Here is a 27,698-nt window from a genome sequence, read left to right as displayed (position 1 = left end):
ACATAGCAACCTTAGATGAATTTTACTTACATCTTTGGTAAGACCAAACTCCCGAGAACTATCTTTAAATAGGGCCACATGGTGAGGACCTTCACTGAGAGTCACCTGATAGTAATAGAAAACTGAGATGTAATGATGTATTTATAAGTAATATTAATTCCCACAGCCCTTATGTGGTCTAGACAGGGCTACTGCATTGCACAAAGCCAAGAGTCCCTTCACACTACTGCTGGTGCACCCCCTGAAGCTGTCAACATGGTAGTTTTGAGAAGACAATAATTTTGTATTTGTATTGTTTGTATATATGTCATACATGTTGTGATTTCCCAACAAGAATGCTGGTTCCTTTATATCTCTCATGACCTAAAATGCTGCTGCCTCTTTCTTTCCCCAGTCAATGCTATACACAGCACTAAGCCCAAAATCATCTCTCTAAAACTTGAAACACTAAAAGGAAACCTTGCATTTAACCTCAAAGATGAATTTAGGTAAAGGACAATTCATTCATTCAACCTCTATAGAGAGTGAACGATGTGTCAGGTGTTGTAAGTGGGGAAACACAGAGCTGACTGTCCCGGTTTTAGACCTCATTACATGCTGGGAGAAATATACACAGACATAATAGAAGAGAGTGACAAAACCTAGGGTGCCACAGAAGAGAATGGAACTGATGATAAGGGAGCTATGACAGGCTTCACTCAAGGAGTGATATTTGGGTAAGAAATTTTGTTTTGTTTTTTTGTTTGTTTTGAGACGGAGTCTCATTCTGTCGCCCAGGCTGGAGTGCAGTGGCGTGATCTCGGCTCACTGCAACCTCCACTCCCCGGTTTCAAGTGCTTCTCCTGCCTCAGCCTCCCGAGTAGCTGGGATTACAGATGCCCGCCATCACGCCTGGCTAGTTTTTTGTACTTTTAGTAGAGACAGGGTTTCGCCATGTTGGCCAGGCTGGTCTTGAACTCTTGACCTCGGGTGATCCGCCCTCCTCAGCCTCCCAAAGTGCTGGGATTATAGGCATGAGCCACCGCGCCCAGCCAAGAAATGTTATAGCAATGTATATCAACAGTCAGTGGTTTCACAAGAACTTCTAAACGCCTAATTGACACTTTTCTAGCTTCTCTCTAGTTATTTTACTTTAAAAATACAATTCCTTCTACTGAGATTAGCTAAACAGGCTAAATTAAAAAACAATAAACAGCTCTTTGAAAGCTGTTCAGCTATTTTCCATCAGAGGATTTGCTGATTTGTAGCACAGGGCAAAGGCCCAAGAGAAAAACTTAAAATGTATAGCAGTTTCACTGGGTTGAGTAGACAAGATTGGAATTCCGAGTTATCAAGCAGTCACGTCTTAAGGTGCCACAATCCCAAAGAAAAATGAACTGCAGAAATAAACCTCCAAAACAAAACCCAACATCCTGTGCACAGTTTCCTTTCACAGCTTTCACATATTAAGAAACCAAGCAGAAAGAAGCTGCTAAGGAGGTTAAAATGCTAAGCTGGGATTTTGGCACTTTCACTGCTCTGGGGAAACAAAAAACTGGAATTCAGCGTGGGTCAAGGAGAAGCTCTAGTAAACGGTAAGGGACAAATGACAAACCGGAACGAGACCAGCCTCATCTGTTTCAAGGAAACCTGTTCACACCCTGCCTGCCAAAATAAAATTAATTCCTTCTTGAAGTATCATCCACAGCTTCTACAATTAGGGTGCCAGTAACGATGTAAAAGGTAGGCTTCTTTCCCATGTTTTTACAACTGATTATTGAACAGGATATGAGGTGTAGTCTGAGGTTCATTTTGTTTTTATCTCTAGGTTAGATGTACCCCAAATTCCCATCGATAGTAAAATGGATATGTAAAGTCTGGTACATGCACACAGTACCACACACAGAACTAGTAACCCATAACACGATTCAATCCATAGCTAGACCCACAAAAGTGCAATCTGGATGAATCACACTAGGCTGCCCATATCCTGTTGCACTTGTAAACAGATTTCATTTCTTGAAGATTTCAGCATCAGCCTTACTGTCTTTCTCCCACTATTCTTGCCATAATTCTTGGTAATTTCAATCTTCCCATTATTCTACACCTACCCCCACCAGCTGAACATGAAAAAAACAAAACACAATCATAATGATTCATTTAAAATTTATGTCCACAGAACTTAAAGGGACTTCAGTCCAACTCAGTAATCCTAATATCACTTGACTTTCTGCACTGATTCACTCCTAGAGTCACCACAATCTGTTAAAAGACTTCACTTGTTCTTCCTGCCTCAGTCTTTAATCTCTTCTCCTTTCTAATTAACAGCTGATCATCTGGCTTAGTATTTCACTGAGGAAGCAGAAGCAATCAGAAGGAAACTTCCACACGTTCCCCTTTCTTGCCTCCAATGGTGAACTCAATGACTGGTTTCTATGTTCACCTTCCTTGATGGATCAGCAGCATGTGACCTCACTGAGCACTCCCTCCTCCTCCATATTTTCTTTTTGTTTCCCTGACTTTGAGCGCACTGCCCTGCTCTGCTTTGCCTCTTACTATACTGGTTGGGCCTTCACACATTCCTTTGTTATTTTCTCTTCCCTCGACATCTTAATGTTCAGAGTGCCCAGAATATACTGCTTGCTTCTGTGTCTTATCTCTACTCACTCCCTTGAAGATCTTCTCCAGTAAGATCATGACTTTAAATACTACTTTTAGATAGTTGATCATGACTCCTAAATATATGTCTCTGGCCCAGACGTCTGTCTAAACTTGCATACCCAACTGCTTGTTATCACCACTCAGCAAGTCCAAAACGGAACTCCTGATCTTCTTCCCCCAAACCTGATCCACTGACAGACTTCCATGCAAACTACACCCTTTAATTTGTTCCGGCTAAAGACCCTGGAGCCATCATTGATGATTGACACTCTCTCTCTTTCTCCCCATTGCTTTTCTTCTCTCCCCTCTCCATATCAAACCTGTCAAGAAATCCTGTTAATTCTACTTTCAAAATACATTTATAATCTATCAATTTCTTACCACTTTCACTGCTACTTCCCTAGCCCAAGTATCACCTGGATACTCCAGTAGCCTGGACTCCCTGGTTCTACATCTTGGCTACAACTATTTTCAAAAGAGCAGCCTTTTAAAAGGCACTGTTGTTACTTTGCTCGAAACCCTGCACTGGCTCTCCATTTTACTTAAAATAAAACGGAAGTCTGTACAATGGCCTATAAGGCCTTATTGATCTGTTCCTCCCTGCTCTTCATTATTCCTCTAACGTCATCATTTGCCCCGACCGTGGCTAGCTCTTCACCCCGACCTGACCACACAGGCCTCTGTGTTGTTCCTTGAACACGACAGCCGCACGACCACCTCAGAGGCTTTGCATCAGCTATTCTCCTTGCTGAACACAGGATATCCTCAGGACTACTCCCTCACTTTCTGCAAATCTTGGTTCAAATGCCACCTTATCAATGCAATCTATGAATACTCTGGGGCACCCCCATTCTCCTTGCCTGGTTCTGCCTTTTCTTTTTGTACGACACTATTGCCTTCTAACATACTATACAGTTATGTATTATACTTATTATCTATTGTCTGTCTCCCTCTACTAGAACATACCCTCCATTATGGCAAGGATCTTCTTTGTTGTTGCTGTTTACCAACATATTGCCTAGAATGCTGCTAGTACATATTAAGCATTCTGTCAATATCTGTTCAATGAAAGACTCTGCAGCCCCATACCTTCTTCCTGTGACCATGGAGAAATTGTCAGTGCTCCTAGATACGGACTAGTACGCCAAGTCACAAGCTCCTTCACCTCAGTAACTTTGCTCTTGTAATTTTCCCTCTCCCTTGCATCATTCCCCCCCCTTTATTAGATCATTATAATCAGCATATAAACATCTTTAACCCTTTTCCCACTCGCTCTGACAATATTTGCCAGCAGTGCTTTGCAGCTGCAGCATTTGCCCCAACATAACTCTGCCGTAAAATATCTCGCTTTTATGATTATTTTCACATAGCTCTAGTATACTGACTTTGGAAACAAAAGACATCATTCTATTTCAAGCATTCCGTTTTAGTAACGGTATGACCATTTACAAAATACAGTAATTTTCAATAGTTGAAAATGTCAAATCCTAGAAAATGCAGAATTCCTATGTGTGATGTTTACATCATTCTCAAAAAGTTGTTGGCCGAAGATTAATTTGATAAATCTGACTTTTAAAAAACAGACATTCTGATGATTGAGACGATTCTGATGTTAGTACTGTTTAGAAATAACTCTAAGAACAGTTTTTATATTTTATTTTCACATTGAAAATTAGTCAGATTTACTTCAGCTTCAGAGAGTGTGTTTACGTAAAATTAAATGAGCACTGGTGTTGAGCTGCACTTTTTTTTCTAAACAGGAAAAGGGTTAAAAACCTCCCCTTAATCCAACAATATTCAATTGCTACTGCCTCATTTCTCTGCTCTTTTGTCACAATAAAACTAGAAAATTATCTATATTCATTGACTCCACTCCCAATATTCTCATTCTCTTAACTTCTCTCTTATCTTATTCAGAATAAAATCCGAAGGCCTCCCAAGTGGGTCTCTGTCATCCTCTCCTACCACTCTCCCCTCACTCAGCTCCTGCCACACTGGCCTCCTGGCTGTGCCTCCTACTGATTTCCACACTAGGGATTATTCCAAACACGATGTATCAATTCCTTCTTTGGTGAAAAGTCTTCATTTCAGCACAATGAACAGGTCTCACTGAAGCAGTTACTCTCCTAGGGAACCTCACTGAGATGGCCTGTTTTCTTACCTTAACTGGCGAACGTGTCATCATCTCCCCAGATCCTCTCGGGAATATTCGAGCCTGGGCAATCGTTTCCAACACACTAGTCTTTCCAGCACTCTGATCTCCAACTACAACAACCTTCCCACAAAACAAAGAACACTTATTCATATTTTTCTGATACCAAATTAAAATTAAATCCTATTTGTAATGCTGCTGAGTTTTTTAGTCTTTTAAAATTTCTACAGGTGAAAAAGTATTTTAAAATCTGTAAAAAAAATGCTGATTGATACATGTGTGCACACTGAAAATAGGAACAGCAAAACTATAACTGGATCCACTGCTTATAGCCTAATTTTTATTTTAAAAACTTGTGCTCATTTAAACCAGCATTTCTAAATCCAGGTTATTAACTTTCCATAAATCTTTTCCATAGCTAGTTTACTGCTTAAAAACACATTTTCAATTCTATTAAATTTCACGCATATGGCTAATTTAATCCACTGTTCAGTATTTAAATATTACTAATATTATGACTATATAAAGCCAAATATCTTCCTTCATAACACATATAGTAACTCATAAATATAATGTACTTATATTTATTAATATTTATAATGAACTAAAATCGTCAAATAATATTGCTTAAGACATTACTTGGAATATATAAGATTATATAAAAAAAAAATGCCTACATCTAGTATGTATATATGTGTATGTGTACATATACACACATAATTTTTAAGAAGCTAAGCTGCTGCTTTTTTTGCTAATTGGCAAGTTCACTATCAATTTTTCACGTACCCGTGGCAGATGATCTTGTGTATTATAACTGGCATCATAATCAGAGAGAACATCAAGAACTTCAGAATACATGTCAATCAAAGATTTCTGTAAGAATTTTAAAAAGTTATAATATAAAACAGTGAAAGTAAAGAAAAAAATATAACAGATGTGTCAAGAGAAAAAAGTGATAAATTCAAATTGTTTTTCCATAATCATTGTATTGTTTTCTCAAATTACATAAATACATCTTCATAGTAAAAACTAAAATAGTACAGATTAAAAGTCCATTTCTCATTCAGTTTATTTAGATACAATGATTTAATAAAGTTAATTAATTCAGGATTTCCTAACATTCTAATTAAGCAAGATGGAAATTATTACTTAATACTGATGAGCTAATACTGAATGCAAGAAAAGACCATTAACACCAAAAAGGCAAAATAAGGTGGTCAGGTAACCAACTGACAATGAAATTATTCTTTGCCAAGTTTGAGGCATGCATGAGAGAGAAACAGGAGAGAGGACAGAGAGCACGTGCAAGCAAGCATCTGAATGAAGGAGAAACCAGGAAGACTGTTAAACCGGTAAGGGTGGTTAAGTATCCGCTGACAACTGGGCAGGCTGAAATATGAGTGTAGCAAGGGCAAATATCCTGTATCGTTTCTTGCTGTAGAATCAGAGTTGAACGTGGTGCTTTGCATTGCGTGTAACAAGCTTCATGTAATTATTTGAAATAATTACAAATAAAATAAATTCCAAATTTATTTTAATTAATAAATAACTTAAATAAATTACAAAATAAATAAATTACAAATAAAATAAAATAAAATAAAATAAATTACAAGTAAAATAAATAGGCCTGAAAAAAAGGGGTATCATCAAGCATTTAATAATTATGGATAAGTTTTAATGCTAAGGCAGGAGCAAAATGATGGCTTAAGGTTCCTTTCATTTCTTAATCCCTAGAAAAAATTAAATGGCAAGCAACTGCCAATCCACCCACCTAAAAATAAACAAAAAATATTAACTGCCACTGCATTTTATGAGAGAAATACTGTTTCTGAGGTAAACTCTCTATATATTAGCACTTAGAAATGACTTTTCTCAGTTCTAAGTGTCACTTGTAAATAGTCATGTTATCTGTTTTGTGCAGTCATGATTTACAGTCAAAGCTACTAATGCATGTTTGTTAAGCTAGAACTGTATTATCTTTGGACCTTGACTACAGAATGTATACGCCATGATTTACTGCAGTTTTGCTACATATAAACTCTGCTTACTTATATGAGATTTAAGTTAAATAATTGTTTCAATTCAATTTAGCACATGTGGTTAGTTTGGTGGGGAATAGTAACACTCGATTCATTGATAAATAAGCTTACCAATGTGCTGATGATAATAATACCAGCACGTACTTTTTCAAAAATTCCTTAAAATGCCTAAGAAAGCTCTCCTTAGAAGAAAAGTGTTAATTTTTTTAAAAACTGAAGAAAATGGTCTAATCATTCACTGGCATACAAGTAAAGCAATGATGATAAGTCACTTACATGTCCATCAATTAACAATTCTGATTTTATATAAAATTTTATGTAAAGGTTAAGCCTAGAGATAAACTAGATATTTCAGAAAAATAAACTGATTCACGTGAAATAGCTCTTAAAAGTGTAAAGATTTTATGGGCATAGTATAAAACAAGTATTTGGAGACTACAACTTTTAAAATGTCTTAATACAGGAAGAGACCCTCCATCCTCCAAGGACATTAGGTTAGAAAGAAAAGGATGACAGCACACTTTACAGCTCCTTAAAAACTGGTACTGATGAACACACAATGTTAAGCGGTAAAATTTTGAGATTAAACAAGATAAACTTAGAATACCTTAAGCTTTCTATGATGAATGCCTTTGTCATCTTTCTGCAATACTGATTTTCTCAATTCTTTGTTCTCCTTTTCTAATTGTTCCAAGATTCTCTGATACTTTAACTGCAACAAAATAATAAGTGTAACTATATAAGAAAAAGATGGGTTATCAAATAGTATTAAGTCTAAATTAAAATCTTCCAAAATCTTGAAGTCCTATCTCCTATTTAAAATGTATTACATTTTAAAAGCATCTGGAAAACATTGGGAATAAATTAAACAATGACTATTATCTCTTACAAACAGTGGAAATCATTGTAATTTTCTATCATAAGTAAGAATTTCATTTGGAAAATTCCTTGCTACTCACATTGAAAAAATTATTTTGAAATAGTAAAAACGTAAGAATTTAAAGAAGCAGTTCTTAAGTACATTCTAGAAGGGAATATTTCCTATTATAACAAAATTTTAAGTCTTCACATTACAGGGCCATTTAACACAAATTCAAATTCTTCCCTTTCTTGACATTATTTTAGGTTTTAATTAAGATGCTATAAAATAATAGCTAGCAGTACCCAAGCATGCATTATGTGACAGACTCCTTAGTAAGTGTTGCAAATGCATTAACTCCCTTAGCCTTCACAAAAACCCCATAAAGCAGGAATTACACAGACTAGGAATAAAGAGCGAGGAATATCTGAGAGCCTGACCAAGGTCGCCTGGTAGAGGAGTAGGGTTTTGAATAGAGGTCTGTCAGAGGCTCAAACTCTTCTATGTTTTGTTATGTTTCCATGTCCAGAGATAATATATTAATATTTAAAAGAATGATATAGGCTGGGTGCGGAGGCTCACGCCTGTAATCCCAGCACTTTGGGAGGCCAAGGCGGATGGATCACGATGCCAAGAGATCAAGACCATCCTGGCCAACATGGTGAAACCCTGTCTCTACTAAAAATTAGCCAGGCGTCGTGGCGGGCGCCTGTAGTCCCAGCTACTAGGGAGGCTGAGGCAGGAGAATCGCTTGAACCCGGGAAGCGGAGGTTGCAGTCAGCCAAGATTGCACCACTGCACTCCAGACTGGCGAAGACAAAAAAAGCTGGAAAGACAAATTAGAAAGGATCAAATTTATTTGAGAAGGAAAATGTGTAGCCAAGCAACTACTTACAAAAAAAAAAAAGAAACCAAAAAGAATGATATAAAAACAGATTTTTAAAGAAGACTAATATGTCTAAACAGGTTTTTTTTTTTTTTGGTAAGTAGTTGCTTGTCTACACATTTTCCTTCTCAAATAAATTTGATCCTTTCTAATTTGTCTTCCCAGCTTTTATTTCTTCTCTAAACATTAACAATATAGAGAAAACTATTAAAATAACTCCTTCCTACAACCAGCAGAATGTTTATGTCCAACTTATAATATGCCTTTTATAATAGAAAATATTCCTTATAATTCTTTTAGCTTATTGGAATCTTTCAAGAACAAAGTAATTCACAGGAAATCACGGTTCTATCCTTACAGCAAGTCCAACTCAAGCCAAATTAAAAGAACGCATACATAATTGAACACATACATAGTATGAGACAGGTAGAACTACTGGCTAGACTCTACTATAAACATATTTTTACATAAACTTATTCATTTATATCTAGGAATAGTATATATAACAAAATTCTGGTAGCATCTAAGGATTAGATCTGTGTTGTTTAATACGGCAGCTACTAGCCACATGTAGTTATCAAGTACCTGAAATGTGGCTGGTCTGAAATGAGATTGTGCTGTATGCGTAAAATACCTCATTAATATTTTTTATACTGATCACATGTTGAAATGATACTATCTGGGATAGACTGGGTTAAATATATTATGAAAACTAATTCCACGTTTCTTTTTACCCTTTTTTAATGTAAAAATTAAAAATTACACAAGTGGCTTGGATATTTCTATTGGACATCATTGATACGGATAACCCAGTGAATTCTCCATAAGACAGTCTATCAGTGCCTCATGGCTGACAATTACAATTGCACAAATTGAAGGGTTTATATCAAGGGATATATAAGAGGGTAGAATTTCCAGTGGCTCATTTCTTTGTAAACACAAAATCAATTTTGGGGTCTACATTTTCTGGGGATGGAAACATTTTGGTACAGATGCCAATTTGCAGCCATCCTGAAGAGATGTGCTATTGGGCTGTCTCTGAAAGCTCTAGAACAATAATTCTCAAACTTTAGAATGCAGCAGAATTACCTTGAGGGTGTTTAAAAACAGATTGCTGAGTTTCATCCCAGAGTTTCTGATTCTTCAGTAGGTATGGGATGGGGTCAAGAATGTGCATTTCTAATGTGCTCCAGAGGCTATGCTTTGTGACCAATGATTCTTATCCCTGGTTGCAGATTGGAATCACCTGGCTAGGAAGCCTTAAAAACATAGATACAGTGCTCTTTCTAGAACACAGTCGAGTCTAGCGTATAGTGAGGTTTGAGACTCAATAAATAGATACCAAAGAAACCTGTGACTCAAAACATACTACTGACTGATTATCCCTAATTCAAAAATCTGAAATCCAAAACACGCTGGCCCCAAGCATCTCAGATAAGAGATACTCAACTTGTAGTTGTTTCACTTTTTCACAAAAAAGAGATCCAAGATTAACTCTTTTTCTTTTTCTTTTTTTCTTCCAGACAGGGTGCTGCTCTATTGGCCAGGGAGCAATCAAGGCTCACAGTAGTCTTGACCTCCTGGGACTCAAGTGATCCTCCTGCCTTAGCCTCCCAGTTGCTGGGACTACAGGCACAAACCACCACACATGGCTAATTAAAAAAAATTTTTTTGTAGATATGGTGTTTCTCCGGGTTGCCCAAGCTGGTCTCAAACTCCTGGGCTCAAGCGATCCTCCTGCCTCAGCCTCCCAAAGTGCTGGGATTACAGGCATGACCCACCATGCCCAGCTGATAGTAACTCTTTGAACTTTAAAAAATAAGTTAATTAATGCATGTCAGTGTCACCTATATAGAAAAACTGACGATTGAGTGATAGGGTAATTTTTTTTTTTTTTGAGACGGAGTCTCACTCTGTCGCCCAGGCTGGAGTGCAGTGGCGCCATCTGGGCTCACTGCAAGCTCCGCCTCCTGGGTTCACGCCATTCTCCTGCCTCAGCCTCCCGAGTAGCTGGGACTACAGGCGCCCACCACCCCGCCTGGCTAATTTTTTGTATTTTTAGTAGAGAAGGGGTTTCACTGTGTTAGCCAGGATGGTCTCGATCTCCTGACCTCGTGATCCGCCCGCTTCGGCCTCCCAAAGTGCTGGGATTACAGGTATGAGCCACCGCGCCCGGCTGTGATAGGGTAATTTTGTACTAGAATGTTACCCACTCATTACATTGCTCAAAATATGTCCTTAAAGTAATAATTTTATCACCAACTATAAGAAAATAGCTTTTCTAAGCAGTGCCAGAAAGAGCTTTAGGTAAGCATTGTCTGACTGCTTTCAGGCTTGCGAAGCAAAGTAAAAGTCTCCTGAGAGTCCACTAGAACGATGTGGTCGACTCAACTCAAATTTCTTTAACTGTATTAGCTTATCAATGTAAAAATAAAAGCATAAGTTTATATAAGGACAAGCCACTTTCTCCCTTTTGGGCATAAGATTCACTCAAAATAGGTTTTTACATATAAATGAGTTAACTCCATACTTATCTAGTTCTGTCTTTATTCCTTATTTCTCAATTAGCTTTTGCATCTATCGATAATAAGGTTCTATCATTAAACATTCCAAATTTTGCTCTGTTGAAAAAATAAATGTCCATATCACCAAAGTTATATTCGAATATAATTTTTAAAAGTCCCTAGTTTTTCTTAGTCATCATGATTACCTGAGTGTGCAGAAGTTCTTCCTGAAGTTGGTCAATTTTCTCTTTGTCTGACACCTAAATGTTTAAAATAATTTTAGTTGAATAGAATTAGGTTTATTCAGAATGTACAGCAAGTTAAATTTTTTTGATAAGTATTGAGAGTTAAAAACAACTGACTTTATATGCATATTTAATCAAAGTAATTTTAAATCAATTGATTTAAGAAAGTAAAAATACCTGTATTTATCAATAAAAATGGTTCACCAAAATTTTACATTGAGAAACAAAAACCTTAAAAGGCAATCATTTTCCTGTTGCTATTCTAGTCATTTCTTATGAAAGCCTAGTTAGAAAAACAAGAGATCTAGTCCCAGCTACTCGGAGAGGCTGAGGCAGGAGAATGGCGAGAACCCGGGAGGCGGAGCTTGCAGTGAGCCGACATTGCGCCACTGCACTCCAGCCTGGGCGACAGAGCGAGACTCCGTCTCAAAAAAAAAAGAAAAAAAAAAGAAAACAAGAGATCAACACATATGGTTACTAAATTCTTCAGAAGTTGTTTTGTACTAAAGCATAGGGACTCATATTTGGGGAAATAAAGCACTGATATCCCTCCAGAAATGTGTTTTGAAAAGTCGAACACATGTTACTATTTACAGCATTTAAAAAGCTCATTGGTCACAGTGTATCTTATAAGGAAATATTTTTGTATTGTATCCATTTCTGTACCATAAGTAGTGAATTATGTAATAAATGCAAAGAACAAGTTGCATTTTCAGAGATTGAAGTGGAGCCAAATGCTTGCTTTTAAATTCAATTCCAAGGAAAGATCTGCTAACTCATAATACAGAGAATGCATCCATAGCAATGAAGCCAAGTACAGCAACTAAAATTAATTTCAATATAAAACAAAAATAAAACTCACAGGTATTGTGTAAACTACTTCAAATTGTTATTAATGCTAATAATTCTAAAATAAAATATTAAAAAACAATTATGTAACAGGTTTTAAAGTAGTCACAATACAATTATAAATACAAAATATAATAATCAAATATAATAAAAATGATGTGATTTATGATGAATTCACATAACTGTGCTTTGACTTCTTGGTAAGAGGCAGAAGTTGTCATCCCAGCCTTTAAAAATAATTGTCTAATTTCTGAAAATCAAAACTTGTAAATACGAACTTATTTCACAGGAGAAAATAGTTAAATCCATATTCCTCTTCATTTAAATCCTTGTTGCTCTTCATTCATTGGTTATTTAAGCAATCACAACACATCATGGCAGCAAATATACATGAAAAAATTTTAAATGATTTGCTTATTGAGGTAGACATTAATAAGTCTTGTCCATGCTATGAAGTTATTTTAAGATTTTAATTCCTATTTCTAAATACTTTATCATAATTTTCCCAATTTTTCATTTCAATAATATAGATAACAACCCTTGCTAGAAACAAAAGGTACACTCTTTTTTTCTTTTTTCCTTAAAAGCCTATGCCTAAATAGCTCCAAAAATGATCTGGTAATTAGAAAAAAGATAATGCAAACTTCAATTGTTTTCCCATTTCTGTACAGCAAGCACAGATCTGCTGATAGAAGCTTTTTTTCATTTTGACTGTGTGTGTTTATGTAGGATGGACGAGAATTATAAACAGTCGCCGAAACTGTGAGGAGACAAGCAAGTTGGAGAGGAGCCCACAAACTAAAGAACAGAATCTTGAAAGCCAATGAAGAAAGAAATAATTGCACATTATGATCATTTGGCATGCCATCACACCGTAACAGTGTGGTCACAAAAAATTGTTATGTGGATTTAATTTCCAATTCATTTTAAAAGGTACTTTGATTTACTTTGTTCCATTAAATATTTATCCAACTGTAGCTAAATTAGTGTGAAATGTATAAACTGTATTAGTATAAATTGTTTCAGTTTTAAATGTAAATACTGACTTCATGCAATATATCCTAAATTATTATAGAAAATCCAGGATTACTTGACATCTGGGGCAATAACTTAAAAACTAATACAATTAAACAAAAAAGTTAGGATGTTTCGTATAAGCCGAGGGCTACAAAAGGTTAACTTAATTTGGTGAAATAAAAAAGTTATATAAAAAGTTAAAATGATATAAGGTTAGTAGAATATTACAAATATAATTTCTATGCTAGATTAGTAGTATTTAAGGATCACAACTGTTAAGATGTTTATACATTTGAATTTTAGGATAAAATGTGTCATTTGCCTTTCCGGTACAAGGAATAACTCACGCATGGTTTACCAGCATGTTTCCTCTCCGCTTAGTTTAATGGAACATCACAATTAATCATAATGTTATATTAAAAGACAGCTGGCCAGGCGCGGTGGCTCATGCCTGTAATCCCAGCACTTTGGGAGGCTGAGGCAGGCAGATCACCTGAGGTTGGGAGTTCGAGACCAGCCTGACCAACATGAAGACACCCCGTCTCTACTAAAAATACAAAATTAGCCCGGTGTGGTGGCATCTGCCTGTAATCCCAGCTACTCGGGAAGCTGAGGCAGGAGAATCGCTTGAACCCGGCAGGCAGAGGTTGCAGTGAGCTGCGATACTGCCACTGCACTCAAGCCTGAACAACAAGAGCGAAATTCCGCCTCAAAAAAAAGAGTAAAATAAAAGACAGCTGGTGGTAAAGTAAAAAATTAGACCTAATATTTCCTAGGAAACAAGATAAAGACATTTAGATTTATAAAACAAACATTAAAGATTGATGAGATGATAATCTTTACATATTTTCTTAAGAGAATAACACAAGCTATTTTCAATCTGTCACTCTAGGTCTTAACTAGCAATTGGGGTAATTTTGATGTGCTTTACTGATAAAATTCAGCCACTTACAACAAGAACAAGTTCATGCCCTGTTGTTCAATACATTGTTTGCATCATGAAATAAATTTAAAACTCACCCTGACAGAAATGGATATCAATGGTCTTGAAACCAGAGCTTTTCTACAATTCCAGGGCCATGAAACTGATGGAGAAAGAGCGGAATCCTCCGCAGAAATAAGCTAAAGCTGAAAGAGGAAAACCTTTACTAGCTCCTCACAAAACCAAGCCCTGATTTAAAAACTTCAAGTATTTCTTCCTATTAAGCCATTGAGGCCATTCTGAAATTCTGAAATACATATATAAAAAGGTCATTGGAAAAATTTCTATGTATGTGAACACATCCATAGGAGGCAAAACTACCAATGGTAGTTCTAATCTTCTGACTCTGCTTGAGTTCTTTTGCTGAGAAGATACAGGGAAAATTTATTAGTTGCTACTAATAAGACATCAAAAATGATGATCTACTTAGACTTTCAAGAAGATAAGAGAGAAAAAACAATTAAAAAACAACAAAAAGTACTTGTGGTTTTATGCATCAAGTAAACCTCACATGCCTGGAATGATAAAAATCTTGTGAATTAGGATTTTGATCATGATGGCAGTGAAGAACCAAAAAGTCATCTCTGTATTAACTACAGGGGGAAAGGAGTGGAGGATATTGTAAGGTACAGTCTTTCGGGATAGTAAGAGGGATAATTTCACTATAAAAGAGCATAAATTGCTTTTAAAGTCCCATTAACTCCCCCTGAAGGTAACTACGGTGTGGGCAGGAACAAGCCGTGTTTGGTGCTCTACTCAGGGTAAAAAGTCTTGCCAGTCTCTAATTTACAAATCGGGAAAGGGAGATATCAAAGGGTTAAACAGATAACCCGATAAATATCAGAAAGAGGAATAACATCTCTAAGCCCAAATAAAGCCTACTAAAGTAGGCTTAAAATGAACATTAGCTTTCAGCAATGTAGAAAATGAATCAGTATTCATTATGGATATCTCTTGAATTGTCAGATTCAAAAGCTCATCATTAATCTTAAGTCATATCTTAGAATGTTAAATAGCAGGCCTATGGGACTCATTTCGAGTTGTCTTATGAAAAAAACTTAAAAACAACGTGTAACTACAGCTACATTCTTATTTCTAATTAACACATACGAACATACTTGCTCCTCTCCCTTCTTTCTGTAACAAAACTAAAGTATGGGTGGCTCAGCCTAAGCATCCAATTTATTAGGCTATTTAAATGATATATTCACAGTATACAGAACAGGGATTGTTAAAGTACCATTCAAAATAAGTCCTCCTTGGCTTAACACATCGACTTTAATTTAACCAGGTAGGAAATTCACTTCTTTTCTTTTTCTAGCTATGTTTTTGCTCACCGAACCTAAATATACATAGCAATTGATTCCACAGCCATGGAATTGAGAAAAACCAGGAAGTGATGCTGAAAAAATAAATGAAACTATGGTGAGTACTCTGACGTATTAACCACCACCAAATGAGATACGGTTAGCCAGCAGAATTACTGCACTAAATCATAATCTATAATATTGGTTGATTTAAATAGTAGAATGTACAAGAATTACATGACTGAATCTTTTTCCTGACTAGAGTTTGTATATAACTTCAAAACTTTTCTGATCTAATAAGATGTAACATAATTAGCTGATTTCAAGATCTCAGAGTATAAAGTTCATTACACTTATTTCACTTTGACCTAAAAATCTCTTCCAACCATGAACTTTGGGATCTACGCTGTAAGATTACCTAACCATCAAAATCGTATTTTTACGGATCTGCTGATTGCACTAACGGCCACATATCGGTACAGACTTATGCTTTTATTAGAACTTGTTCTTTAGCAACCAGAATTATATCAAATTTCCAGTGTTCAAACCCTCAGTGGTCCAAGGTGAAAATTTATTTGTGCTGACTTTGATTAATGTGAAAGATGTACACAATGAGTTTGTCAAAGTGTATAAGAACTACATCCTTTTGCCCAAAAGCCAAAATAATTTTCTTCTATAAGAATATGAATGTTCCCTGCCCATATACTTTAGCTAAAACAAAGAAATAAACATTATTCTTTAGTGTGAACTGGTCATCTACAGCAATGCTTTTCATTTTAGAAATAAAAACTTGGGGAGCAAGTAGGTAGGTAAGATGCCTACAAACTTAGGGTGACTCAATAACTGGACCATATAAACAGCAATTCCTAATTTTGTTCTAAATATAAATACAGGGACCCTACAGACAACCTAATTTTCAGAAACCAAAATTCCTCTGCTTGAATTTGTTACTTTTGGCTTTTCCTATACTACCCACTCCAGAAAAGTTACATATTTACATGATGCATCTTTTATATTTTTACTTTGTCAAATTAATTTCTTATATTTGGAGTCCATGAACGGATTAAGATGACGTGATCTTGGCAGAAATGGCTGATTAGCGCGAATGTATCGGCAGCCCCCTTAAACCATCCATCACCTTGCGCTTCTGTTGGGCATAGCTCGTGCTATATTGGCCAGCAGCTCTGCGTGCTTCCTCTTCATGCTCTTGAATTTGTTGTTGTAAGAGAATGAGCTCACCAAGCAGACCCTGCCATGAGTTCACAATGAGGAGAAGAGGAAATTGGGGAGGAAAACAATGTTAAACCAAAGGGCGCAACAAAGGAACAGATGTAAGATAGGGAGGGATGGTTAACTTAAAACAGAAATGGAAACTCAGTTAAAGCCGTCATACCCTTGGGCTCTGTACTGCATTTCCATTTTCCTCCTCAGTAAATCAGATGTCTCAGAAAAATAAAACAGCATAGTTTAAAAAGTGAAAAGGAAAGTGCAATAATAAGTGCTAAATAAAATGAGCCAGATTTACAAAAAATATGCAGAAAAAATACTGACTTTTTTTTTTTTAACAGTGTTGATCTTACTGGTCTAAATTTTCTAATTCTCAATCATGATTCTCTCAGGACTGATTGAAGATCATAATAGCTTACTTACTTATTAAATTATTATTAAGTATTTTTTCTTGATATTTCATTTATTCAAGTAAAGGTCCCTAGGAACAGGTTTCCAGCATCAAGTTAATCAAGGTTTTACATTAAGTCATATATTCTATGTGCCTTTGCATACATTTGATTAAAATTTAGCGTTCTTTATTTAAATTAAAAGATAGTGTTTCAGGTTGTTTTGATTTCATATATAATATCAAATAACTAGTCTGACCGAATTTTCACTTTTTATGAGCTGTTTTGACAACATTAAATAGAAACAGCCTCTGAGAATACAGCCAAGCATATACAAATTACTAAATAAGTGCTATAAAAAAACACAATTAAGATATGGAGACAATATCGTTATTATGAAATTTTGAAATGAAAACAAAACACAGTTTGGACCTATGCACAAAAAATCACCTTTTCTATTTCTAAAATTCATTCCATTTCATAATTATACAATAGTATATTGATACAATTTTTAATACAGGATATTCACATGTGGCATGATACTAAAATACATGTCATTTCCTGCATAGCTTTATTAATTGATGGCCTATTAGATAATTGACCTCAAAAAATGTGGAGGAAAGACAACCAAGATTTGACAATGTTACAAGCCTAATGTTTTCTTAATTAGAAATCCTAAAAAAAGGAAAGTTCTAGTGAATGAGGTAACCATTTAAGAACAGCGTTCTGGGAAAACGATGGACTCAATTTTTACCAAGTTATAAAAATAAAAAGAGGAAAATGGGTATTTATTAAGATATTCTAAATTAGGAGCTTTAAATAGTTTCAGAGTTAAAAAAAAAGATTGCCCAAAATATTTTATTTTATATAATTAGAAAGTGTCTTAAAATCTGGATATAATTTGGAGAATTTTTATTCTGTTAGTTTTGATACATTAGGCTGTGATCATTGCCAATATTAGACAATAAATGAAACTCGTTGATTTACTATAAATCAAAGGTTATAACTAGTTGATTTCTTCCACATGACAAATGAAATTCAATATTTGTTTCCGGATACAATAGTATAAAATATAGTTATAAAAAGACATGTCTTTAAATAAATCAGTTTTATGATCATTAACAAACCTATCAAAGAAAGACAATGCTAACTACTATCCTCATCATTCTCATAATTTTTACCTTTAAAAAAATCATTGCTTTATCAAGCAGAAAGAAGAGTAACCTAATTTATTTTCTTTCATTTGATCATTTATCACAATCCTTTATTCAAATCATTCAAGTGTTCAAATTTCTCAAACAATTCCCTTTAAAGAAGGCTTCCTATGTTGGTTTATACAGTAGTGTACCTGCTGTATTTACATACCACTAGTATTCCAATTTATAAAATCCCGAAGTAGTGAGAAAATATTCCACATTTCTTTCTTTTTTAAGACTAGTCAAGTGCAATAGTGAGAAGGGGGCAAAGAGTAGAACAAAGAGTTCAATCTGTAACTGACTGTGATTAATCAATTGAGATAACTCATTCCCTTTGGATCAGCCATATTCCACATTTCTTATTTGCGTCCATGAGGCACACAATGCTTTTTTATTTATAGCTTAAAAATTCCTCTCAAATTCACTGCTTATGTATATACACAACTGCATGGTAAATACTCCAATCATCTATTAGATTTCAAGAAAACACTCTAGAGACATGTCTCTTTCCTTCCACGCCTGTTACTGAAGCATTATTATGTAAAGATACTTGAAATAAACTGAAATTGACCTCCTGAAAAAGTAGGAAGAAAACAAGAATTAGACATAGAAAAGCTATTTACATGATACTACACTTATACCAAGGTTACCTGTCTTTGATTTTGTGCACCAGTCTTACCCTAAATACAAAGTGATGGCCACACAGCCTCTAAGCTAAGGCCATGTGGAACAGGAAGAGGAAGAAATCTACGCACCTACTGTGCAAGATACACTCCTCAGATGTGCAAACCACATTTTTCAATAAATATTTTCCCAAGCTTAGACATTTTTCTTTCGAGAAATGGCACAAAAATAATTTTTAAAACAACATATATAATATATAAAATACAGTAGTATTTATAAATAACAATAAATAATCATTAACAATCACAGATGGTATAGTCTCTTAATGTCTCCTGACTCCTGGCTATTGTCAATTTGACACTGCAGATCTCAATCTCTCATCTCTCTTTTTTTAAATCTCCATCTCTGAATCAGCTTCCTTATCTCAGTCTCATTTCACGAACAACGTTCTGGATTTTTTTAATTATAACATCAGATCAAGAAAATTAGTAATAACTCCAGAAACCAAAATAGCAAATGAAAATACTGTGCTAACCTGAAAGTTAATGAGCTTGGTAGAGAAGATTTTAAGTCATCTTGAAATATGATACTATGGTCTGAATTTTTGTCCCCCACAATTCATATGTTGAAACCTAGCCTCACAATGTGATAGTATTGAGAGGTGGGGCCTTTGGGAGGTGATGAGGTCATGAGGTTTCTGGAGTTGCTGGTCTTACAAAAAAAACGCCAGAGCTGCCTGGCCCCTTTTGCTATGTGAGGATATAGGGAGAAGACATCATCTATGAAGCCAAGGGTCCTCAGAAGACATCGAATCTGTCAGTGCCTTGAACTTGGATTTCCAGTTACTACATTATTTGTTGCATAAGAAATCCCAGAAAAGCAAATCCTACTTAAGCAACATTGCTTAATTCCAATTCAGAATATCAAGTACAGGAACTACTTTTACAGCCTTGTTCTCCTCAATGGTTGCCAAATATGAAGGCCAGGGAGAATTTGCAGGTAATGAGAGCAAAAAATTGAGGGGACCAAAATTTTGTCGGCATCAACCAGATTTATTTACTTTCATCAGCCTCTACTCTGCCGAGTTGAATCAATCAACTGATTTTACTAAGACAGAAGACTATCCCAGGTGCTCTGAGAAAAAGATTTAGTAACAGAAATGGCCGATTAGATAGTAAGAATGTAAGCCAAAGTAATAGTGTTTCATATGACAAGTGTTTTGAACACTCAGAAGAATATAATTAATGGAGCTACAAAGGTTACGGAAGGCTTCATGAAGTGACAATTGAGCTGTGCTATAAAGATGAGTGAACACTAAACATGCAGAAAAAAGAAAAGAGATAACTTCAGCTGGAGAGGTACAACATAAACCATAAAATTAAGAATCAGAGGGCTGGGTGGCTCACGCCTGTAATCCCAACACTTTGGGAGGCCGAGGTGGGCAGACCATGAGGTCAAGAGATTGAGACCATCCTGACCAACCTGGTGAAACCCTGTCTCTACTAAAAGTACAAAAATTAGCCAGGCGTGGTGGCGGGAGCCTGTAATCCCAGCTACTTGGGAGGCTGAGGCAGGTGAATTGCTTGAACTCGGGAGGCAGAGGTTGCAGTGAGCCAAAACCATACCACTGTACTCCAGCCAGGCAACAGGGTGAGACTCTGTCTCAAAAAAAAAAAAAAAGAATGAGAGTAATACGTTGCAAGAAAGAACATTAATGTATTATAATTTAATAATTATACTTGAAACAATACTACTACTTTTCATGATTCAGGCCATGAAGAAGTCCTTCAAAAATTTTCTATAAATTATAAATGTGCTTGTTGCCTTCTGAATGGCCGTATTTCTTACTTCTGTGAGATGCTTATGACCAATCAGAAACATGATAGAACAAAAGCACAGAAAATAAAGTGTCTCATTTTGCAAATCAATTTCACTGGAACACAATAATCTTACAGAATCTAAAAAAGGGAATGAACTAAGTGGTCTTCTCACCGGTATATATGATGACTGATACACAGCAATCGACTGACTCCCAAATTAAATTAGTCCAATTCTCTAAAGCAGGCAGCACTTCGATTCGTCTTCAGGTAGTTCTGAAGGTCTCCAAGTCTCAGTAATATTCAATTCACATCAAGGGCTATGTCTCTTCTCCTCCAGTGGACATACGTTTTCAAATTTTTGATTAACAAGAAGCATTTATTAAGAGGTGGTTTTAATGTATGTCAATCATACCTCAAGATAGTAGTGTAAGGTTAAAAATGGTTGGTTTTACTATTCTTTTCAATGTTTCATTAATCAAATCATATCAGAACTTTTGATCAACATGACATAGTAAATTTTTATAGTAGCATTTGCTACAATTTGACTTAACCAGTAATGAAAGTAGCTTAATTACAACTCTAGATTCAGTATGTGTAACAAACAGTTGAAAAAAATAATTGGTAAGTCTTCAATGGGGAAAATACGCACCAAAAATTGAGAAAAAGTTAAAAGGAAATAGTTTACAAGGACATTTATTGTCAAACAAGCAAATTAAAACAAGCAAAGAGTAAATTAGAACATAATGTAATAAATTTAATTCCATGTCTATTGTATAAAATAAAATCTGTAAATATAATTAAATTTCCAAAAATAATTATCTGGCTTCTTTTCTATTATTGCAGAGCTTCTGTTCAATTACTGATTATTCATTTATGACCTTAGCAGGGTTTTAAGGGAATTATCTGAGTCAGGCCCTGAAACAGGTTTTTCATTCACCAAAGTGATCCTAGGCCATAAGAGAGAAAGCAGACATACAGACCTCTCCTAACCAGTTTGGCAAACAGAAATCTTGTCACTCAAAGAACCACACTACCACCCCTGTAACAAAGGCTCCTTCTCCCCAGTAGATTAGCTCTTCTCTCCACAGTAAATTTAATTGCCTTAAGGGCTAAGGCCTTCACTCAAAATAAGCCACAAATATTAGGCTAATTTCTACTTATTGTTTTTTCCCACAGTAGCAGGAACAATCAAGAGTGTCCTTTGGTTAAAATAATGTCAATGCAAAAGAGTGTCAAAAAAGATCAAATCAAAAGGCAAATACACATACATACATTTTGACGTACATTTTTCTCCAAAAGATAAAATTAAAAGGCAAAAGAAAAAAATCTTTTGAAATATAATTAAAATTTGGAATATAAAAAGTTCAAAGTTGAAGAACAAGGAAAGGGATGAAAACCTATTCATAGAAATTATTTCTTCTTCCTGCTTCCAAAATAAACATAAAATTACTTCCTTGATGTAATAAAAGTATAATAACCTCCAGTATAAAAATTACATGTTCCATATTACATGAATGTTAAAACATCATACAATATTTTTTCTATAAATCTATTTATCTAGGTGTCATTTAGAAAAAAACTTTCAAGGAATCAGTTATTTTACCAATTCCAAAAGAATGAAAAAAGTGAAGACTCAGAAAACGTCAGGTAAATATATGAGTATTATAAATACAGAGCAAAGTATGTTATTCTACCTCAGCAATTCTCCTATAACTTTCATACGGATTTTGTTAATGAATATGTATTGAAAATAACATACCATAAATAACCCCATACATAACTTTGTTAACTATCAATATCAGGGAATTGATTTATTTCCTAATAACCCAATTCCTATTCCCTTTCTAGTTTCCCCAAAGTGAAATCTAGTCCCTATACGATGTTCCATGAGCAAAAGGGTTCTGTTGATAAATAATTTGGGAAACCACTGTATGCTTTGACTCCTTGGAAATTCACAATGTGCATGAGTATATTACAGTATGAGAAGTCCTAGGGAAAAAAAAGAAGTCCGCTTGCTTTGTCTAAACGAGCCTTTCTCCCCCCACACTTTAACAACACAACTCTTTCTTGGGGACAACCCTCGAAACTAATGTTTCACAGAACATATGTGAAAGAAATGGGCTTCTCAATTATATTTCCAGAACTGCCACGTAATACCTTAACTTTGCACTAAGATTAGTAACAATATCTCTACTTGGATGTTTTTGTATTTGCTTCTGAGATGTTATCATTTTAAAATCTTCCAAAGAAGTAAAAACTTTAAAAAATCTTTCAAAACTACCTACATGAACAGTTCTCTTTTAAACTTACCTTTCTAAAATGCTTGTCACTTTCAGATCCATGATCTGTTGCTCTAAACGCCGTTTCTCCCGGAGAACCTTAAAGATAAATATGCAACCTTTCACATTCTCCAGTGACGTCAAGAGTCCAAGCTGAATTTCAAATTACATCGAGTCAATGAAAAGGTGAATGGATTTTTAGAGCAACTCAGATTCAAAGAATCAAATCGCCTTTATTCTTATTTTAAGGAACATGACTGATAACCTATGCAGAAAATAAAAAAATACTAACTATAGCAATCACAGCATATGTTTAACCTAACAATTAAAAATACATAACTGAAAATTACAATAAAAAATAAGACAATCTTTGGTAAGGATTAATTTACATGACAGTACTTACAGTTCAGCCACATACCACTGGCATTACAGACCACGTGTAGTAGGAAAACAATTTTTTTTTTTTTTTTGAGGCAGAGTCTCCCTCTGTCGCCCAGGCTGGAGTGCAGCGGCACAATCTTGGCTCACTGCAACCTCCACCTCCTGGGTTCAAGCGATTCTCCTGCCTCAGCCTCCCGAGTAGCTAGGACTACAGGCACGTGCCACCACGCCCGGCTAATTTTTTGTATTTTTAGTAGAGACGGGGTTTCACCGTGTTAGCCAGGATGGTCTCAATCTCCTGACCTCATGATCCACCTGCCTTGGCCTCCCAAAATGCTGGGATTACAGGCATGAGCCACCGCGCCCGGCCGGAAAACAAATTTAAATGTCAACCATGACAGGGCAGATGAGACAAACTAAAATTACTTTTCATTTCAATTATCAAAAACAATTAGATCTATTTCAAGAAAATATTTTTGCTAAGTAAATTTTCTTTTAATAGCTTTAATCTTATAATACACATACATATTTAAGAATTTTAGTTTTATCACAAAATAATTATTTTATTATTTCCACCTAAAGGATAATGAGTTTGCCTAATGTAGTTCTGGGGTTTTAAAATTCAGCATAAGCAGCATTATAAATTTGGTCTGCAATTTTATTTGCAACTAGTTTATTAGAAGCATTTAAAAGGCATGTTAACGTCAGCAAAAATGTCTGTTTACACACTTAACAAGAGAAGAAGGTCAGAAGCTCCTATGACTTCACTAACCAATTTGTGACCTGTGAAAAATCAGCAAAAGGGGAAATAGAAATGTAAAATTTAACAGAAGTGAGCAAAGATGTCTGAGATCTCAGATTTCATATTACAATAGGGCAATAATTGGGCAAATACGCCAGGATTAAACTTAATAAATGCTACTCATTATGGTCTATCATACTTAAATCTGTTTTAAAACCATCAAATTGGTCCAACCACTTATGAAAAGCAAATACATAGGAAGTCTCATCTACTTGTCAAGAACAAATGATATATTTTTTCCCCTCACTAAAAGCCAAGAATGTTTAAGTGCTTATGAATTGCCATTTTACTGGGCTAAACAAAGATTAAAACCATTGTGTAACAAAATTTTGTGTTTATCTTTTTAAAAAATGTCCTGTTTTTCATTGGTACTAAATATGTTAATTTAAAAAAAATGGGAATAAACAAATAATCCATGTATTTTTCCTCCATGGTTCTTAAATTTTTTAATTAGATCAAACAGGTTCTTCCTTACCTGAGGTAAAAAAGTCCTTCAATAAGCTGAGGCTTTCAACAATCTTGTCAAAGTCTGGTGCTAACCTTACAAGGTCTTCTGAATTAGGAAGGGCTTTTCTAATTTTCTCTGGAAAAGATCAAAACATATACAGTACGAAACTAAGAAAATATGTCAGATACTATTCTTATAAAGGGCTAAAGTATTAACTTGTTTAATCCTCATGACAACCCTACAAAACAGCTATATTATCAACCCTATTTACAGATGAGAGACTAAGGTACACAGCAAGGAAGTGGAGGAGCCCGGGTTCCAGCCCAGGCAGTCTAGCTCCAGAATACAGGCTCTCAGCCACTATGCTGTGGTACTGGCAAATACATCAAGTTGAAAGCTCTCCTCATTAATATCAGAAGAACAATTTGAAAGTGTGCTTTTTTTGCAAATACATTCATCAACATAGAACAGTTTTATCTTTATAAATTCTAGCACTTTGGGAGGCCGAGGCAGGCGGATCACGAGGTCAGGACATCGAGACCACCGTGAAACCCCGTCTCTACTAAAAATACAAAAAAATAAGCCGGGCGTGGTGGCGGGCGCCTGTAGTCCCAGCTACTCGGAGAGGCTGAGGCAGGAGAATGGCGTGAACCCAGGAGGCAGAGCTTGCAGTGAGCCGAGATCGCGCCACTGCACTCCAGCCTGGGCGACAGAACGAGACTCCGCCTCAAAAAAAAAAAAAAAATTCTGTGAATAAGTGCAAGTAAAGATTAATTCCACATCCACATACACCTAAACTAAGAAACCAGACAAAGTATTTTAAAAAATTTGAGGAGAATATATTTCTTAAAGATCACCATGAAGTACTGGCAATCATAGCTATCCAATATACTTTTTTCTCATCCACCTATTGAAAAAGGGAGGGCAGTGGCCAACTAAGAGAAGAAATTACTGTGGGTACTAACAGACTTTTAAGAACTTGGCTACAAAAAGTAGAGATAACCAAGGTATCCAATCAAAAGGAGCTAGTTAGGTGGGTCACAATAAATATGCTCTGGGCAACATTACATAACACAGAAAATGATATTATTAATAGAAAGGCTACTTGGCAGCATGGAAATGCTGACAAAATATGTTAGGTAGCAAAAGACAAAATTCAAAGTGTATATCCACCATGATTACATAATTTTTAAAAAGGGAACTAAAATATTATTCTGTGGTAGTATTCATGAAAAGAAAAAAATTAAAAGAAAAAAACTCAAGCCAGGCATAGTGGCTCACACTTGTAATCTCAGCGCTTTGAGAGGCTGAGGTGAGAGGTTTGGGCTAAGGAATTTGAGACTAGCCTGGGCAACATAGTGAGACCCCATCTCTACAAGAAATTAAAAAATCAGTCGGACATGGTGGCACACACATGTAGTCCCGGCTACTTGGGAGGCTGAGTTGGAAGTACTGCTTAAGCCCAGTTCAAGGCTGCAGTGAGTTATGATTCCAAGACCGCACTTCAGCCTGAGTGACAGAGCAAGATCCTGTCTCAATCAACCGATAAGTTAAAAAGATACTAACCACATATAGTAAGTATAATTAAACGAAAATGCTCCAAACGGTTAGTGGCAGCTGTGGTAAAATGATGGGCTACTGGGTATTTCTTCTGTACAGATTTTTTCATTGATATTCTATTACTCATATCATTAAAATGAAATTATGATATATTAGGTTCATAAGTTAAGAAACTATCTCAATAAACTATTTCTCTTTCCTCAAGATGACCAAAAAAAGTATTTTAATGTTCATGATACAAACCAAAATCGATATACTCATCAATTTCCCACGCAATGTCAGGCACAATCCATTTATATTCACTAAGGTCCGGTATCATATCTTTCCACTGATCAAAAGTCTAAAAGGTAAGAAAGTGTGTCAATCAGATGCTCCGCATGCCAAATAAACATGTAAAGAAGAATTATTTAGTTAAAACACATTAATCTACTAAGAATAATGTATTATGTTCAAAATTTTTAAGAAACAAATGTAAGTGGCCTCAGCAAACAAGCACATAAAACACGTTAACACTCCTCTGTTAAATATGAAAAATGTAAAAATTCAGAATATACTCCTATTTCAAACAGGTTTCATAATTTTGCTCTAAATAGTACTGTGGGGTAGAAGGAAGACAGACTGGGAGACAGGACGCCTTGCCTCTGGTCCCAGACCTGCCAAGAAGTGCTTGTGTGAGAATGCCACCTGACTTTCACATCTGTGCTACTAAATGTCAAAGCTCAAAATCAAACCTAGGTGTTCCTATTCCCAGCCCTGTGCTCCTTCCAGTAGGCCATTTTACTTTCCTGTAATTATAACTAAGATTCTAAAGGCATCTTCCTATTAGCATCATTAAAACAATCTAGTCCATGGTAGAGACACAAAATGTTTAAACATCCAATTGTATTCCACTACACAAAAGAAAAATGATTTATGCTATAGAAACTTAATCATGATATAATAATTGGAAAACCAGTAGGAATGTTAAGTTCACCTTTTTGGCTGTGTAGCCACCCAACAGCCGATCCTAGTATGAGATAGCGAAGTTTAAGAGTCTTGTAGCTAATCTTGCTGGCCAAAAATTCCTGCGAGGCTGGTAGCCATATTTAATTGGAGAGAATTTCAGTTTACGTAAAGGAAGGTTTGTCAGAGAAGAGAACTGCTGAAAGGATGTCCTTAATTGGGGTCGTTGAAGATTTAAGGTAGGATGATGTGAATGATAAATGCTTCGTGAAACCAGATGTAGTTTTTGTAGTGGTAAACTTCCTTTTATTCCAGAGCTGTGTTTCATTAAAGACTGGCAGACCTCACTGAAAGAAAAATGAATATGGAGGAAAGATCAGATAGGGTAACAGTACAAAGGAAATGACATAAAAAGAGCGATACACTAAAGGAAACACACACTCCCTGAGTGACACAGAAGACGGGTGATTTCTGCATTTGTTTGAGGTACCGGTTTCATCTCACTAGGGAGTGCCAAACAGTGGGTGCAGGACAGTCGGTGAAGCGCACT

General features: G+C 35.6%; 1 pseudogene; it reads right to left on the bottom strand.

Annotated features, from left to right (window-relative positions):
• Positions 1-30: 30 nt before the first annotated feature.
• LOC116464290 (dynamin-like 120 kDa protein, mitochondrial) lies at positions 31-27,495 on the bottom strand (annotated as a pseudogene).
• Positions 27,496-27,698: the final 203 nt, after the last annotated feature.

This window comes from Hylobates moloch, unplaced genomic scaffold (assembly GCF_009828535.3).
Source record: "Hylobates moloch isolate HMO894 unplaced genomic scaffold, HMol_V3 SCAFFOLD_375, whole genome shotgun sequence".
Taxonomy (NCBI): Eukaryota; Metazoa; Chordata; class Mammalia; order Primates; family Hylobatidae; genus Hylobates; species Hylobates moloch.
This window is presented reverse-complemented; position numbering and strand designations above follow the sequence as displayed.